This window comes from Saccopteryx bilineata, chromosome X (assembly GCF_036850765.1).
Source record: "Saccopteryx bilineata isolate mSacBil1 chromosome X, mSacBil1_pri_phased_curated, whole genome shotgun sequence".
NCBI classification, from domain to species: Eukaryota; Metazoa; Chordata; class Mammalia; order Chiroptera; family Emballonuridae; genus Saccopteryx; species Saccopteryx bilineata.
The window spans coordinates 51,484,785-51,498,770 of NC_089502.1; positions in this window are offsets into that span (position 1 = coordinate 51,484,785).

Sequence of the window (13,986 nt, forward strand, 5' to 3'; positions counted from 1 at the left end):
CTGAATGAGTGGGTTTTGGAGCCCAGTGTGTGTTTTCACTTGCCTGCTAAGATTAAAGCTAATGGCCCACCAGTTTGTGGCTCTATTGTTTCATTACCATCTGTCCAAATCCAATGCGAACCTGCATGGACCAGGTGGCTGTGATGCTGGCCCTGGATACTGGCCTTACACTTACTTATCCAATTATTTATCTGTAGCTATTTTGTAAATAGTTTCATAATAACCAAGAGGAACTAGCTATATTATTATTCAATAGTTTGTCCCCTTGAGGTCATTGCTGACTAAATGTTAGATTTTGAAAAGAAAGTTCTAATTATGCAAACAGTGAAATAAGAAATTCCATTGTTTTGAATATACTGCAAAGCACTTCTGTGCATCATTTGCATGGTTATAGTTTCAAATTACTTAGCTTATGATGTGAATTATAAATTAACAACCATGTGTAGAGTGAATTAATCATCTACTGTGCTTTGTAAGTGGATTAATTTTTCCATGCTTGAAATACAGAACTATTTTGAATTAATATGGCCATATATAAACTTATTTACCCAATGGTATTTCATTGTCATCATAATTATCATCTTCAATATCACTGAGTAATGTTTATTGAATCCTTGGGTATATGTGACTTATACCAGACAAACTGCTAATCAGGAAATATTGACCAATAACCAAACAACTAGAATATTAAAATATAATCTCTCTTAAATTGATGTGAAAACAAATGAACTCAAAATTTTCTTTTTAAGCTCAGGAGCATGTAATAATTTACTCTTTGGATTTGTGCAGGAAAGAGAATTCACACTTTAATTCTCCATTGATTCTCAGGTAATTATTAGCTTAATTACTTTGCCTTTCCACCACTTTTTTCATATAGAGGATAACACTGGGACAAGGTAGTTATTTTTCCAGTATTCTATAATTGTTAAGATCCTGAACTTCAGGTTCAGACTCTTGAATTACATATACTGCATCCTGAACTTTAGTAAGTTAACCTCTACACCTCTTCCTTATCAGTAAAATGTTCATAATAATATACTGTAATGTTTAAGAAGGCATATACTGGAGCCAGAATGCTCAACTTTGAATACTGGTCATGAAACTTCGGAAAACTGCTTTAACATTTTGAGGCATTGGTTTCTTGATTTTAAAATGGAATAACAATAGCATTTACTTCATAGAATTATAGTGTAAATCAAATGAGTTAGTATATATACAATACAAAGATCAGTGTTTGACACAGTGAGTTCTGTGTTTATATTAGCTAATATTATGGTATTATTAAAATATTTGAAAGATCTGGGAAACTATGGATCACATCATAGTTTAAAAGTCACTGAAAGCTTCTTTATGTGTACCTGGCTATTTGAAGGACTAAGTAAATAAGACGCAGAAAAACTGTAAATCAAGAATTTTTGTCCAGGCCCTGGCCGGTTGGCTCAGCAGTAGAGCGTCGGCCTGGCATGCGGGGGACCTGGGTTCGATTCCCGGCCAGGGCAGATGGGAGAGGCTCCCATTTGCTTCTCCACTCCCCCTCCTTCCTCTCTGTGTCTCTCTTCCCCTCCCGCAGCCAAGGCTCCATTGGAGCAAAGATGGCCCGGGCGCTGGGGATGGCTCCTTGGCCTCTGCCCCAGGCGCTAGAGTGGCTCTGGTCGCAGCAGGGCGAGGCCCCGGAGGGGCAGAGCATCGCCCCCTGGTGGGCAGAGCATCGCCCCTGGTGGGCGTGCCGGGTGGATCCCGGTCGGGCGCATGCAGGAGTCTGTCTGACTGTCTCTCCCCATTTCCAGCTTCAGAAAAATGCAAAGACAAAAAAAAAAGAAAAAAGAATTGCTGTCCAAGACTTTTTTATTTCACTACTGAAACAATCAGACTTGCATTAATTATACAATAATAAACTTTTAGGTATTTCTTTTGCTTTATTTCCTCATACCTATTCACAGCTCACGCATTTTATATACTTGTATTGAAATACAAAAATCCCTGGATTCAAGTCATATGACTGATTTTTAGTGTATACTCTGTTAGAAGCTTTGTGACCCTAAACATGTCACTGAAAGTTGTTACACTTTCTACATCTTGAAAATGAAAATAATCAACTCAGCCTTATTGATTTCACTGAGAAATTTTGAAGAACATGATAGAAAGTGAACACTGTATTTTAGAAAAGCAATCTGATATGATGTTGCTATTGCTGCTGCTGCTGATGGTGATAAAGTAGTAGCAGCACATGACACCAAATTCCTACATTCTAATGAATAAGACTACATTTTATAGTATTTCAAATTATTCTCACTTATTTGATATAATGTTGTCTATTAAAATAAGAAAAGTAATATAAAATAATGAGATTAATAGAGAGTATAAATTAGCTATAAAGTTATATTTAATATGCTTTACTTCAGTTCATAAGGAGACTGTTTTAATATATATTCTTACATTTACTTACATTTTTACCTTGAATGACATATTCTGAAAATAAGCACGATGTGGCATTCAATAAAGTTTTATGCTATCAATTTAAAAGTGAGGAAAAAGTGCAATTTAATAAAGTTTTATGCACTGAACATAGAGTCAATAGGTCCTAGTTATTATAAAGTTTGATGAGATAATAACTAGAGTATTTTCTGTCAAAATATAGTACTCAGCAAGTATCAGGATAAATCGGACCCTAAAAGATTGAGACCCAGTGAAGAAGGAGGGGCATTGGTGTATCTAAAGAAGTCTAGTGGGTCCTGCCTAATTGGGAAGGATTCAAAACAGATATAAATGATAACTTTTCATTGCCATTGGATTGGGGGGTGCTGTTCTGCATACAAATGCCTATTCTTACAAGAGAAACCCTGCATTATGCACAGTGATGGTAAGTCAGAATGCCTTCCTTGCCACTACCAACAGAATGGGAATGGGTAGGTTTTCTCCTCCCCACCATATCATATAGCAAGGCCACAAACCTAAGACCAGTACTTAGCCAGGGCTGTAAATTTTTTTTTTTTAAGTAAAAAGCATGATATGGTAGACCCGTCGGAGTCATTGGCCTGGTGTGCAGGATTCCGGGGTTCGATTCCCGGCCAGAGCACACAGGAGAAGCGCCCATCTACCTCTCCACCCCTCCCCCTCTCCCCCGTCCTGGTCCCTCTCCTCCCGCCCGCAGCCAAGGCTCCACCGGAGCAAATCCACCCTGGGCACTAAGGATGGCCCCATGGCCTCCACCCCAGGCGCTAGAATGGCTCCGGTTGTAACAGAGCAACATCCCAGATGAGCAGAGCATTCCCCCTGGTAGGCATGCCAGGTGGATCCCAGTCAGGCGCATGCAGGAGTCTGTCTGCATGCCTCCCCATCCCCATCCTCAGAAATATACAAAAAATAAATAAATAAATGAAAAAATACAAAAAAAAATACAAAAAAAGGGGGGGGGGGCATTCCCTTGTGCTAAAGCTCCAGGAAGCATGGAGTGAGCTTGAGTATGTCCTATGAAACATGGAGCTCTATGTTTACATATAAGTCTTTGAAGAAGGAGGAACTGCTGAAATAGTTTGTCAGCATTTGTCCCTAAGACAGCAGTCTTTATAGTGGGAACACCATACGTAAATATTTGCTGTCTGTCTATAGATTAAGGGGGGACTATGGCCAATGCTGAAAAGCCATGATCTTTGTGCCCCTCCCCTCCCCCAAACCCCTCCCTCTCCTCCCCCCACCCTGTAACCCCAACACTGTTGTTCATGTCTCTGAGTCTCATCTTTATGTCTCACCTATGTATGGAAACATATAGTTCTTAGTTTTTTCTGATTTACTTCTTTCACTCAGTATAATGTTATCAAGGCCCATCCATGTTGTTGTAAAAGATCCTATGTCATCATTTCTTATGGCTGAGTAGTATTCCATAGTATATATATACCAAAGTTTTTTAATCCACTCATCCTCTGATGGACACTTGGGCTGTTTCCAAATCTTTGCTATTGTGAACAATGCTGCCATAAACATGGGGGTGCATTTCTTCTTTTCAAACAGTGCTATGGTGTTCTTGGGGTATATTCCTAACAGTGGTATAGCTGGGTCAAAAGGCAGTTCGATTTTTAATTTTTTTTTTTTTTTTTGCATTTTTCTGAAGCTGGAAACAGGGAGAGACAGTCAGACAGACTCCCGCATGCGCCCGACTGGGATCCACCCGGCACGCCCACCAGGGGCGATGCTCTGCCCACCAGGGGGCGATGCTCTGCCCATCCTGGGCGTCGCCATGTTGCAACCAGAGCCACTCTAGCGCCTGAGGCAGAGGCCACAGAGCCATCCCCAGCGCCCGGGCCATCTTTGCTCCAATGGAGCCTTGGCTGCGGGAGGGGAGGAGAGAGACAGAGAGGAAAGCGCAGCAGAGGGGTGGAGAAGCAAATGGGCGCTTCTCCTGTGTGCCCTGGCCGGGAATCGAACCCGGGTCCTCCACACGCTAGGCCAACGCTCTACCGCTGAGCCAACCGGCCAGGGCGGCAGTTCGATTTTTAATTTCTTGAGGTATCTCCATACTGTTTTCCACAGTGGCTGCACCAGTCTGCATTCCCACCAGCAGTGCAGGAGGGTTCCCATTTCTCCACATCCTCGCCAGCACTTATTCTGTGTTGTTTTATTGATGAGCGCCATTCTGACTGGTGTGAGGTGATATCTCATTGTGGTTTTAATTTGCATTTCTCTAATCATTAGTGATGTTGAACATTTTTTCATATGCCTATTGGCCATCTGTGTGTCCTCTTTGGAGAAATGTCTATTCATTTCTTTTGCCCATTTTTGGATTGGATTGTTTGTCTTCCTGGTATTAAGTTTTACAAGTTCTTTATAAATTTTGGTTATTAACCCCTTATCAGACGCTATGTCAAATATATTCTCCCATTGTGTAGTTTGTCTTTTTATTCTGTTCTTATTGTCTTTAGCTGTGTAGAAGATTTTTAGTTTGATAAAGTCCCATTTGTTTATCCTGTCTTTTATTTCACTTGCCTGTGGAGACAAATCAGCAAATATATTGCTGCGAGAGATGTCAGAGAGCTTACTGCCTATGTTTTCTTCTAAGATGCTTATGGTTTCATGGCTTACATTCAAGTCTTTTATCCATTTTGAGTTTATTTTTGTGAGTGGTGTAAGTTGGTGGTCTAGTTTCAGTTTTTTGCAGGTAGCTGTCCAGTTATCCCAACACCATTTGTTGAAGAGGCTGTCTTTACTCCATTGTATTGTCTTACCTCCTTTGTCAAATATCAGTTGTCCATAGAGCTGTGGGTTTATTTCTGAGTTCTCTGTTCTGTTCCATTGATCTATGTGCCTGTTCTTATGCCAGTACCATGCTGTTTTGAGTACAATGGCCTTATAATATAACTTGATATTTGGAAGTGTGATACCTCCCGCTTTTTTCTTCCTTTTCAGGATTACTGAGGCTATTTGTATTCTTTTTTGGTTCCATATAAATTTTTGGAATATGTGTTCTATGTCTTTGAAGTAAGTCATTGGTATTTTCATTGGTATTGCATTGAATTTATAAATTGCTTTGGGTAATATAGACATTTTAATGATGTTTATTCTTCCTAACCATGAGCACAGTATATGCCTCCACTTATTCGTATCTTCCCTGATTTCTTTTATCAATGTTTTATAATTTTCCGAGTACAAGTCTTTAATCTCCTTGGTTAGATTAATTCCTAGGTACTTTATTTTTTTGGTTGCAATGGTAAAGGGGATTGATTCCCTGATTTCTCTTTCTGACAGTTCATTATTAGTGTATAAAAATGCCTCTGATTTCTGAGTATTAATTTTATATCCTGCCACCGTGCCAAATTCTTTTATCAGGTCTAGTAGTTTTTTTACTGAAACTTTAGGGTTTTCTATATACAATATCATGTCATCTGCAAATAATGATAGTTTTACTTCTTCTTTTCCAATTTGGATGCCTTTTATTTCTTTTTCTTGTCTGATTGCTGTGGCGAGGACTTCCAGAACTATGTTGAATAAGAGTGGTGAAAGGGGGCAACCCTGCTTTGTTCCTGATCTTAAGGGGATAGCTTTTAATTTTTGCCCATTGAGTATTATGTTGGCTGTGGGTTTGTCATAGATGGCCTTTATCATGTTGAGGTATGTTCCCTGTATTCCCACTTTGCTGAGAGTTTTGATCATGAATGGGTGCTGGACTTTATCAAATGCTTTTTCTGCATCTATTGAAATTATCATATGGTTTTTCTCCTGTCTTTTGTTTATGTGATGAATCACATTGATTGATTTGCAAATATTGTACCAGCCTTGCCTCCCAAGAATAAATCCTACTTGATCACGGTGTATGATTTTTTCCATATATTGCTGGATCCGGTTTGCTAATATTTTGTTGAGGATTTTTGCATCTAAGATCATCAGGGATATTGGCCTATAATTTTCTTTTTTTGTGTTGTCTTTGCCTGGTTTTGGAATCAGAATTATGCTCGCCTCATAAAAGGAGTTTGGAAGTCTTCCTTCCTATTGAATTTTTTGAAATAGCTTGAGAAGGATAGGAGTTAGTTCTTCTTTGAATATTTGGTAGAATTCACTTGTGAAGCCATCAGGCCCAGGACTTTTCTTTTTTGGGAGTTTTTTGATAGCTGTTTCAATCTCATTTGTTGTAATTGGTCTGTTTAGGTTTTCTGATTTTTCCAGATTAATTTTTGGAAGATTATATGATTCAAGGAATTTGTCCATTTCATCTAGGTTGTCTAGTTTTTTGGCGTACAGTTCTTCATAGTATTTTCTTACAATATTTTGTATTTCTGTTGTGTCAGTTGTTATTTCTCCACTCTCGTTCCTAATTTTATTTATTTGAGTCCTCTCTCTTTTTTTCTTGGTGAGTCTTGTTAAAGGTTCATCGATCTTGTTTACCTTTTCAAAGAACCAGCTCCTGGTTTAATTGATCCTCTGTATTGTTTCTTTAGCCTCTATGTCATTTATTTCTGCTCTAATCTTTATTATTTCCTTCCTTCTACTAGCTCTGGGCTTTACTTGCTGTTCTTTTTCTAGTTCTTTTAGATGCAGGGTTAAGTTGTTAATTTGAGCTTTTTCTAGCTTCTTGAGGTATGCCTGTAATGCTATAAACTTCCCTCTCAGGACTGCTTTTGCTGTGTCCCATAAATTTTGAGTTGATGTATGCTCATTATCGTTTGTTTCTAGGAATTTTTTAATTTCTTCTTTGATCTCAATGTTAACCCATTCATTGTTTAATAACGTGCTATTTAGTTTCCAAGTGTTTGAATGTTTTTCAATTTTTCTATTGTGGTTGATTTCTAGTTTAATGCCATTGTGATCAGAGAAAGCGCTCGATATGATTTCAATCTTCTTAAATTTGTTGAGCCCGCTTTTGTGCCCTAACATGTGGTCTATTCTAGAGAATGTGCAATGAGCGCTTGAAAAGAATGTATATTCTGCTGTTTTAGTGTGAAAGGTTCTGAAGATATCTATTAAATCGAGTTCATCTAATATGTCCTTTAAGTCTGTTGTTTCTTTGTTAATTTTCTTTCTTGAGGATCTATCTAATGATGTTAATGGGGTATTGAAATCTCCTACTATTATAGTATTGCTGTTGATCTCGCCCTTTAAGTCTATCAAAGTCTGCTTTATATATTTAAGTGCTCCTATATTAGGTGCGTAGATATTTATAATGGTTATATCTTCCTTTTGTATTGCTCCCTTTATCATTATGTAGTGACCTTCTTTATCTCTAACTATGGTCTTTGTTCTAAAGTCCATTTTGTCTGATATAAGTATTGCTACCCCAGCTTTTTTTTCATTTTCATTTGCATGAAATATTTTTTTCCATCCTTTTATCTTCAGTCTGTGTGCATCTTTTGATTTAAGGTGTGTCTCTTGTAGACAGCATATGTATGGGTCCTGTTTTCTTATCCATGCAGCTACCCTATGTCTCTTGATCGGATCATTTAATCCATTAACATTTAAGGTTATTACTGATATGTAATTGTTTATTGCCATTTTTTTCTTTAAAACTGTTTTTCTCTTTTGCTATATTCTTTTTTTCCTTTGATCTGTTTACAACAGGTCCCTTAGCATTTCTTGCAGCCTTGATTTGGTTGCAGTGAAATCCTTGAGGTTTTTTTTGTCTGTAAAGCTTTTTATTTCTCCTTCAATTTTAAATGATAGCCTTGCTGGATAAAGTAGTCTTGGTTGTAGGTTCTTGTTCTGCATTACTTTGAATATTTCTTGCCATTCCCTTCTGGCCTCAAGTGTTTCTGTTGAGAAGTCAGAAGTCATCCGTATGGGGGCTCCTTTGTAGGTGATTGTCTTTTTTTCTCTAGCAGCTTTTAATATTTTCTCTTTATCATTTAGCTTTGGTAATTTAATTATGATGTGTCTTGGTGTTGGTTTCTTTGGGTTTCTCCTTAATGGAGTTCTCTGTGATTCCTGAACATGTGAAATGTTTTCCTGCCTTAATTGGGGGAAGTTTTCCGCTATAATATGTTTGAACAAAGTCTCTATCCCTTGTTCTTTCTCTTCTTCTTCAGGAACCCCTATGATGCGGATGTTATTTCTCTTCATGTTGTCACAGAGCTCTCTTAGAGTTTCCTCAGACTTTTTGAGTCTCTTTTCTTTTTTCTGCTCTGCTTCCGTGCCTTTATTTATTGTGTCCTCTAACTCACTGATTCGATTCTCTGCTTCATCCATCCTGCTTTTAATTCCTTCCATTGTATTCTTTATTTCAGATATTGTATTTGTCATTTCTGTCTGATTCTTTTTTATTATTTCAATGTCCTTTTTTATATTTGTTATCTCTTTATTTAGGTTTTCGTAATGGCCATCTATGGTGGTTCTACTATCTTTGAGCATCCTAACAATCGTTATTTTAAACTCTGCATCTGGTAATTTGGTTATATCTGATTCACTTAGGTCCTTTTCTGGGGATTTCTCTTGGTTTATTTGTGTTGTATTTCTCTGCCTCCGCATTTTCTCTTCACGAGAGTGGCTGTGATCACGTGCTCGGGTGCACAAGGGTTGGTGGCCTTGGCCTTTTCCCCGGCCCTGTGTGTGACGTTATGCTCGGTCCTGAGGGCACTGGCGAGCACCTTTGCTCAGCTGCGGGTCTCCGCCTGTTTCCGAGCTTTCGCCCTGCCTTTGCAGGATGATCCCACTCAAGGAACAGCTGCTAGCCTTGGCTCTACCACCAGGCAAGGCTGCGTGCCCTAACTCAGCTTCGTAGCGGAACTCTGCCTCTTCTGGGCTTTTGGCTCTACCCTCGCAGGAGGAGCCGGCTACCAAGTCAGACCGCAAGCCTGGGTTTCACGGGCGGGGCAGGGATGTGCCCCTCTGCCCTTGCTCCGGGGCTGGTTTCTACCCTTTCTGGGTTTCCTGCCCTTCTCCCGGAGGCTGGATTACAGGCTGCCGGCAGCTGAGCTTAGCCGCTTTTGCACGCCTCCTTCTTCCTAGCCAGGCAAGATTGAGCTCACACCTGAGCCCACTGGTGGCCAGCCGGCTTCCGCCCCTGCCAGCAGAACCGCACTTTTGTCTCCCGCTGCCGCCCGCTCTCTGGTGCGCCCTCAGCTGCGTGGGGGGGGGCGTTGCAGCTCAGACCCTAATACTCACTACTGTAGACCTGAAAGCTCCCTCCTTCTATGCGACTCTGCTCTGAATGCTGTGGGGGAGCTTGTTTGGCTGCTCTCCTGCTTCCCTTTGCTGGTATTGCTATTTCCGGGGGAAATATTCACTTCAGCTTTGGGGAGTGACTCGTCCCAGGGGTTAAGGTGGCTATCTCCCAAAAATGTTTCTCCCTATGCCTCCTAGATTGCACTCTCTTCCTGTTACTGTGGTTCTCTCCCCTCTCCCTCCATCCCCAGGAGCCCCGGATGAGTGTTTGTGAGAGAGATGTTCTGCGTGGTCCCTTTAAGAAGGATCCTGGGTCTGAGAAATCAGACTCTCTTACAAACAGTATCCTGACTTGTTTCCAGCTAAATACTGTCCTTACGCTTCTTCTGGGCTCTGGGGCTGCAGGCTGGGGCTTTGTTCCTGGGGCTCAGGACCCTTTCCCCTCTGCTAAACTCACTTCCCGCCATGTGAGTCTATCCCTGCTGCCGTTCGCTCCGAGAAGCTGGGCAGCCCTCTCTGCGTTTCCGCCTTTCTGCTTTTCCTACCAGTCTCTGTGTGGCTTCTTCAGCGTTCCTGGGTTGAAGAGTCCTTTTAGTTTAGTCCAAAGTTAGTTTTTCCAGCTGATAGTTCATAAAATTAGTTTGTAATCCACATTGGTTCCGGGAGGTAGATGCTGGTACGTCCGCCTACTCCAGCGCCATCTTGTCTCTCTCTAGCCAGGGCTTTAAAAAGGATATTCAATATTAGTCTGCCTTGCTGTAATAGTAATGGCTATTTTTTTTTACAGATAGTGCCTAATACAAGAAGAACCCTGATTGATACAACAATCTGAGTTTATATAAGATCAAGAAATAACTGTGTATGTTACAGTTCAATTAAAACTTTGTAAATACTGAAATAATTGTTACCATGTACATAAAGAATCCAGATATATTAAGGTTATAGCTAAGATTCTGAGACATTTACCAACACTGACAAGAAGAATGAAAGACAGTAAATGAATGTTTTCGGAATAGTTTCAATCATTCTATTTATTCAACAAATATTTACACAACACATATATGGCATTAAGTTCTGGTGTTAAAATCTTTGCCTCAGCCCTGGCCAGTTGGCTCAGCGGTAGAGCGTCGGCCTAGCGTGCGGAGGACCCAGGTTCGATTCCCGGCCAGGGCACACAGGAGAAGCACCCATTTGCTTCTCCACCCCTCCACCGCACTTTCCTCTCTGTCTCTCTCTTCCCCTCCTGCAGCCAAGGCTCCATTGGAGCAAAGATGGCCCGGGCGCTGGGGATGGCTCTGTGGTCTCTGCCCCAGGTGCTAGAATGGCTCTGGTCGCAACATGGCAACACCCAGGATGGGCAGAGCATCGCCCCCTGGTGGGCAGAGCATAGCCCCATGGTGGGCGTGCCGGGTGGATCCCGGTCGGGCACATGCGGGAGTCTGTCTGACTGTCTCTCCCTGTTTCCAGCTTCAGAAAAATGAAAAAAAAAACCAACAAAAAACTTTGCCTCAAAAGCTCACGGCCTAAAAGGAAATATTCTAGGGTCCTCTGTGAAAAAAATATATAGCGTCCAGGATGCCTTGTGTGTGTAGATGAAAGACAACTAGCCGAAAGAAATGTTAAGTGGAGGGAGGAGGAGGAGAAGTTTTCCTTAGAAGGTTTTAGCCCTGAGTTGAGTAAAATGGAGGCTGGCAAATTATAATTGTTACTGAAAAATGAAGGTGATTTAGATATTCTTATTAAATGGTTAATAAAAATGCATTTGGATAAGATACTAAAATGTTTTTCTAGTTCTGAACGAATAATAGGCAATCTCTTATAAGACATGTGCAGAATATAAAGTGAGCATATAAGTAAGGCACTGGGTTAGAGTTTCCACATGCCTTATAATGGTAAGTCCTACTAAGTCTCCTGTATTCTATAGGTAGATGTTGAATTCTAAGGAGTAGACTGAATCCAGCAACAACCACACCTAACAATTGGTAGCCAAGGACAATAATTTTTTGTCACTTATACAATAGTCTAATATGGATTGCTGAGAAGTAGGAATGGTTTATACTCTTAATCAGAAGCCTAGGCTTCTTTCATCTAGTGGATCAATTAACTCATAGGGCTTCAGACCTTTACAGTGGACCATTTGCTCTTCTGGTAGACAGAGAACAGTGAAAGGGAGACCACATGAAGTATATCAAAAGAAGTATTAAAAATTGGACCTGAAAATAATGTAAATTTCTTAAGCCCATAATCCACCAGCCAGAACTCAATCCATGACCTCACTTAATTGTAGGAGTGCCCAGGAAATGTGGTTTAACCATCCACCAAAAAAGGCCTTTTATTTTTTTTTTAAGACGGTAACAGTTTCTCTGCCACAGATATGGTAACAACCTAGGGGAGAAAACGTTCCAGATCCAAAGTAAAGGGCTGTGCATGTATAAACTACTATATTGTAAATTAATAAAAAAAGATAATTCTTAATCTAATATTTCCAGTCCTATGTGCTCTATTTTACTTTTTTTAAAAATTTTTTGGTATTTTTCTGAAGCTGGAAACGGGGAGGCAGTCTGATAGACTCCCGCATGCGCCCGACCGGGATCCACCCGGCATGCCCACCAGGGGGCGATGCTCTGCCCATCTGGGGCATCACTCTGCTGCAACCAGAGCCATTCTAGCACCTGAGGTAGAGGCCACAGAGCCATCCTCAGCGCCCAGGCCAACTTTGCTCCAATGGAGCCTTGGCTGCAGGAGGGGAAGAGAGAGACAGACAGGAAAGAGAGTGGGTGGGGTGGAGAAGCAGATGGCCACTTCTCCTGTGTGCCCTGGCTGGAAATCGAACCCGGGACTCCTGCACGGCAGGCTGACGCTCTACCTCTGAGCTAACTGGCCAGGGACTGTCCTATGTTCTCTAGAGATCTTCAATTACTGATCAGAATTTTAGTGAATGTGTTTTGGGCACTAAAAAAGTGTTTTTGTTTCAGTTTTAGCCTGTTTTAATGGGAAATCCTTTTCATTCAATAAGCCAGAGGAATTGCAGGCAAAAAATTATAGTTACTGTCAACTTTTAGAAGATCCTTGACATAGTGGAGAGGAACTTGAGCTAAGAGAAAAGGCTGTGTCTCTTTCATAAAGTAAACTTAATCCCACAGCCACATAATGATTACAATAAGTGTTTTTGTATTCATCCATCTAATTGGCACATATTTGATACATTTATCAGGTTTTGTGAGCCTCAAAATCAGGGATTCAATATATGATGATATTTGAAAATTGGGTATAACAGCTATATACAAATAATGTCAATGAAAAATACTTAATGAAAAGTGCTTTTCAATCAACATCAATTGAAATTGCTTGTTTTGCATTATTCAATCTATATAGTTAATTTTTATATTAGTTCTATTCAAATACATATTTAAATGTCACTTTGATTTATAGATTTTATAACTTGTTTAAGCACTATAACCTAATATATGATTAAGTCTCTTAAATATACTAAATATTTCTCAATTTCCAGTAATGCCTTTCATTAAGCATTATTCCATAACTATTGTCAAAAGTGTATTATTATTATTTTTGGTTTGTGCAATGTTTTATTCTATTTTCTTTTTTTAATACATTTTTATTAATTTTAATGGAGTGACATCAATAAATCAGGGTACATATGTTCAAAGAAAACATGTCCAGGTTATCTTGTCATTCAATTATGTTGCTTACCTATCACCCAAAGTCAGATTGTCCTCTGTCACCATCTATCTAGATTTCTTGGTGCCCCTCCCCCTCCTCCTTTCCCTCTCCCTCCCTCTCCTCTCCTTCCCTGCCCCGCCCCCGTAACCACTACACTCTTGTCCATGTCTCTTAGTCTCACCTATGTATGAAATCATGCAGTTCTTGTTTTTTTCTGATTTACTTATTTCACTCCGTATAATGTTATAAAGATACAACCATTTTCTTGTAAATGATCTGATGTCATCATTTCTTATGACTGAGTAATATTCCGTAGTGTATATGTGCCACATCTTATTTATCCAGTCTTCTATTGAAGGGCTTTTTGGTATCTATCTCTTGGCCACTGTGAACAAGTCTGCAAAAATATGGGGTTACATGTGTCTTTACGTATCAATGTTTCTGAGTTTTGGGGGTATATACCCAGTAGAGGGATTGCTGGGTCATAACGTAGTTCTATTTTCAATTTTTTGAGGAAACAACATACTTTCTTCTATAATGGTTGTACTATTTTACAATCCCACCAACAGTGAATAAGGGTTCCTTTTTCTCCACAGCCTCTCCAACACTTGTTATTACCTGTCTTGGTGATAATAGCCAAACTAACAGGTGTGAGGTGGTATCTCATTGTAGTTTTAATTTGCATTTCTCTAACAGCTAATGAAGATGAGCATCTTTTCACAT